Here is a 5084-nt window from a genome sequence, read left to right on the forward strand (position 1 = left end):
TCCCACCACCAGCTCCCCAACCTCTGTCCACCCTGAAGCAGCCTTGCCAGGGTCCTGTAACCACCCCTTGCCTCTTCTTCCAGGAAGACAGCCCTAAAACCCCCGGCCTGAGTAACACGGGCCCTCAGGCTAAGGCTGCCTCCCAGGCAAAGAATGCTCCCCCCCCCCCAGCAGCAAAGCACTCCTCGTGCTAGGACTCCTATGCTTTCCAAGAGCTCAAAACCCCTTTGGCGAGAGGTGACGGTGTCCCAAAGCTTCCTACGGCAGAAAGAAGTCAGCGCCGGGCAAGACTTTTTCAGGTAGTATTTCATTAAGGTAAAAAATAATAATAATAAAAACCAACGCATGAAATGGACCGTCTCAGCCATTTTTAGGTGCACAATTCAGCCGTGTGAAGTATGCTCAGCGGTGGTGCAGAGCTGAGAACCTGTTCTCCTCGCAACACTGGACTTCATGGCCCTTAGGTACGATTCCCTCCCCCCTCCCCTGCCCTCCCCCAGCCCCCAGCCCCCCCCCCCCCCCCCCCCCGGTAACCCCCTTCCTAATTCTGCTTCTATGAGTTTCATGGCTTTATACACTTCATTGGGGGAATCAGACAGTGTTTGTCCTTTGGGGGCTGGTTTTTTTTGCTTAGTGTCAAGTCCTCGGGGTTCGTCCATGAGAGACGGCTTGTAATTGGGAGGCAGACACTGGCCATTCTGTGACCTTGAGCTCACACATGCACACCGGGCTCGTTGAAATGCTGGAGGTGTGCTGAGCCTTCTGACACCTCAAGGAAGGAGGGGCAGTCTTCGAGGGGCTGCTCTGCCCCCAGGGGGCCACCTTCTCTCTGGGCTGGCCTTGCTAGGAAGCTGAAGGAATGCTGTCACTGCCCACCAAGGGCTTGGGGCTGGGGACTACCGCCTTGCTGGGACACTGACAAAGCCTCTCCCGCCCCCCCCATTTACCCCCCCTTAGTAAGGCTCCCATCCTCGGCAATAGGTCCACTCACATCAGCTCGATTCACTAAAAGATCAGACCAAGCCTCCCGCGGGTCATGGTGGCTCACCATGAAGAGGGTCGGCTCAGGGCAGAGTCACGGGCCTGGCGGCCTATCGTGTCCCCAAAATAGACAAGGCGGTAAACCGAGTTAAGAAAAAGCTCACTCCCTCCTGAACAAAACAGCAAGCATTTGGGGACCACTCTGCCTAAGGCCGAGGCTTCAAATAACTCCTCAGTGATTTAGCAAGTTGGCTATGTGCTGAGTGGACCATTTTGCTAAGTGATCTTCCAGCACCTCCGTGGGCTTTGGGAGAATTGATTTTCCGCCGGGAAGGCAGCCTCTGATTCCGCCTGGGCCCTGGTCTAGGCAAGGCTGGGGCGTCCCTGCCCCCTAGTGGCTTTGTGGTTAATGACAAGGGCAGGGGACAGAGCACTCCCTCGGCAGGTGAAACACCCCTCCCCTCGCCCCCTCCTAGACTCTGGGGCCAGGAGAGAGAGGGGCTGGACTTCTAGACTCAAGCAAGCAAGGAAGACACAGCTATGCCAGCAAGGTGGAGGCCACCAGGCGCCGGCAGGGCATTGACTCAGGGGCCCAAAGACTCACAAGACCAATCCCCGGCTCCAGGAGCTCTGCCAAACGCCGGGAAAAGGGACCAATCCTATGGGGATGAAGCCGTGAAAGGCGCGGTCCTGAGGCGTCCGAGTTGCCTTGGGAGCTAAGAGGCAGCTCTACAAGGCCTGCAAGGTGGAGAGCCAGCCAAGTGGGGAAACAGACTTAGAAACAAACCCGTAAACCGCCGTGGACTGCGGCCGGCCCTGTGATGGAGGGGGTGCCAAGGAGGCAGACGTACCCAGGAAAGCTACGCCGGCCCTGAGACTTGGAGGACACACAGACATTTCTCTGGGAAGGACCCTGCAGCAGAGGGAATGGCAAAGCCACGGTGTCCGGGGTGCCGAGAGCCAGGGGGAGGGGGTGGCCCTGGGGTGGGGCTGGAGGTAGGAGGACCAGCTACAAGCTACTGTAAGAGTCCAAGCGCGGGAACTACTGTAGAGACATGACCGGGGGTGGTGGGAAAGAGAACCGATTCCTGAGATATTTAGGAGGCAGAAACAACCCGATAACTGTTAAAAGACGAATTCAGGGCTATTACCATCGTTCCTGCTGCCCCGCCGGAGGGCGTGCTAGTCGCAGCTAGACAATTGTCACTTTGAGAAAAATGTCACTACATGTTGTTTTGCTTCAAAGGCAGGACATGTGTGGTCTCCACAGTTTGGGCAGATGGTAGTCAAGTGCCTTGTAACTAAATGCGTGTTATTTTGACAATTTTAGGGTGGCACTGAATGTCTTGTTTAAGTAGAGTCTTTGTTACAATAAATATTATTAGGAAATATTATGTGTATTTAACAACTTTGAACCTGAAGAAGGGATGCCGTTTTCTGAGTGACATAAAGGCCTGTGGATAGGACCATGAGTGCCCTATGGAAGTGAGTCAGAAAAGCAGCCGTGTAACAGCAAATTGTCCCCTTAGGGTGGAATGAAGGCTGCTGGCAATTATGAGGGAGAAGAGAAAACTGGAGGGAAAGAAATGCGACATGTGTTTTCTTCTGGGTTTTGAGAGGAAATAAAAGGAAACAGAGAGTAACTTTTCAAAGAGAATTAGCCAAAAATCCAGCAGTAAGAGTTCAGAGTTCAAAGCTGTTAAATACACATATTATTTCCTAATAAGAATTCTTGTAACAAACAAAGACTCTACTTAAACAAGACATTCAGTGCCACCCTAAAATTGTCAAAATACGCACATTTAGCTACGAGGCACTTGACTACCATCTGCCCAAACTGCGGCGACCACACATGTCCTGCCTTTGAAGCAAAACAACACGTAGTGACATTTTTCTCAAAGTGACAATTGTCTAGCTGCGACTAGCACGCCCTCCGGCGGGGCAGCAGGAACAATCGTAATAGCAGCCCTGAATTCGTCTTTTAACAGTTATCGGGTTGTTTCTGCCTCCTAAACATCTCAGGAATCGGTTCTCTTTCCCACCACCCCCGCTCATGTCTCTACAGTGGTTCAGGCGCTTGGACTCTTACAGTAGCTTGTAGCTGGTCCTCCTACCTCCAGCCCCACCCCAGGGCCACCCCCTCCCCCTGGCTCCCGGCACCCGGACGCCGTGGCTTTGCCATTCCCTCTGCTGCAGGGTCCTTCCCAGAGAAATGTCTGCATGGTCCCTGATGTCCCTTCTAATATGAAGGTGGCGGGCGGGCCTGGGCACCTGAGCAACTGCCCTCCTCGGAGTCACTCTACCGGTTCTCCAAGTGTGCACCAGAGGGCGCCACTCTCCCGATGGCATTTGTTACAAAAAGTCCGGAGCGACTCAACATGCAGCCTATTTAGGTTCTTTTTCTTAACTGAATAAACGTGACATACAACACGGTGTAAATTTAAGCTGTACCACGTGTTACTTTGATACACTTATATATTATAATAGGATTGCCAAGACTCACGAGCAACATCGGCTGTGCTGGGAAAACGGACTCTGTCCAAGGGGCGCTGTAAACGGACAGTGACCTGTCACACCAACGTCTGCCTCGGGCACTCCACACGGGAGAAATAAAAGAGAGGGGCACGCAGGGCAGGTGGCAAGGAAGCCGAGGACGTCGTCAGGAAAGCGAAGAGCAGGCGTTAACCACGCAGCACACGGGAGGCGGGAAAGCCGCGGCCAGCAGGTCCCGCTTCCCAGCCAGAAACACGCTGCTCCTTATGGTCGAATAAAGACGAGCCCTCCCAGTCCCTGGGACTCTATACACCCCACTCTTCCTCTGGGAGCCCCACACCGGTCATTCCCTCCAGAGATTTCTGGGAGTGCTGGTGCTCTGCCTAACGTAAGCCTTTTAAAAACTATTATTACTCAACACAACAGCTAACATGCTGGTCGGAAGCATCTGCGTTTGAAATGCCTCCCGAGTCCAAGGCTAGTTGGGGAATATTCAGGATACTGGTGGGCCCGGCTGGCGTGGCTCAGTGGTTAGAGCGTGGCCCACCGCACCGGAGGGTCGCCAGCTCGATTCCCAGTCAAGGGCACACACCTGGGTTGCAGGTTTGTTCCGCGCCCCTGTTCGGGAGGCAACCAATCCATGTGGATGTGTCTCTCTCATCAACGTTTCTCTCTCTCTCCTATCTCCCCCCTCCCTCCCTCCACTCTCTCTGAAAATCAATGGAAAAAATATCCTCAGGTGAGAATTAGCAACAACAACAAAAAAAGAATACTGCTGGGTGTTTGTTCTGCGTGGGTTTCACAGAAAGGCTGCGATGACCTCCAGGAACAAGGAAGGTCTGCTCCAAGGTGACTCTCTGTGGCTAGCAGCTGCAGTGCTCCGGCCTAAAGGGGGGACCCAGCTCCAGGGCCCAGAGCACCTGCTCCAGAGCGGGGTGGTGGCAGGTGTCTGAGGAACAAGCCTGGTCACAGGAGGGCTTGGGGAGCAGAGGAGAGGGTGCCACCCGGGGGGCCAGCTGACACCTCACGAAGCCTGGGACACGGCCCATCACTGGCCTACGTGGCCTCTGCTCGTCACCACCCGAGAGCACCCACAGCAGCAGCCAGAGCTGCCGAAATTCAGACCCGAAAGACCCCTCAGAGGGCAAACTGCGGCCCCTGTGCTGTACTTTGCAGCTCACGCGGTTCACACATTTGCGTGATCTCACAGCTCCGTGAGGTGGGAGGAGCAGGACCTCCTTCCCCGCATCACGGACAAGATCAAAGACGGGCCGTCTTCTGCCCCGAGCGCTCTCCGAGGCCCGCCCCTCAGGTACCCACGGAACCGCCCGGAGGGTCTCAGCAGGTCTCACTTCACTGTGGGCCGAGCGAGCAGCTGGGGCTACTTCCAGGGGCCCCCATATCCCTTACCCAACTCCCAACGGCTGTCGGCTGTCGTTATGCAGAGCGGAGGGGGCGGTTCAGCTAATTCATTGCTGCGCCTTTGAACTATGGTTCCCACAGCCTTGGGACCCATGGTACCTTGACTGTGACTCCTCAGGAAATGGAGGTAGCTAGAGGCCACCCCCTGCTCCCTGCTGAGCTCCAAATGACCACTGCTCACACCAGCT

The sequence above is a fragment of the Miniopterus schreibersii genome (genome assembly GCF_964146895.1).
Source record: "Miniopterus schreibersii genome assembly, chromosome: 9".
NCBI lineage: Eukaryota > Metazoa > Chordata > Mammalia > Chiroptera > Miniopteridae > Miniopterus > Miniopterus schreibersii.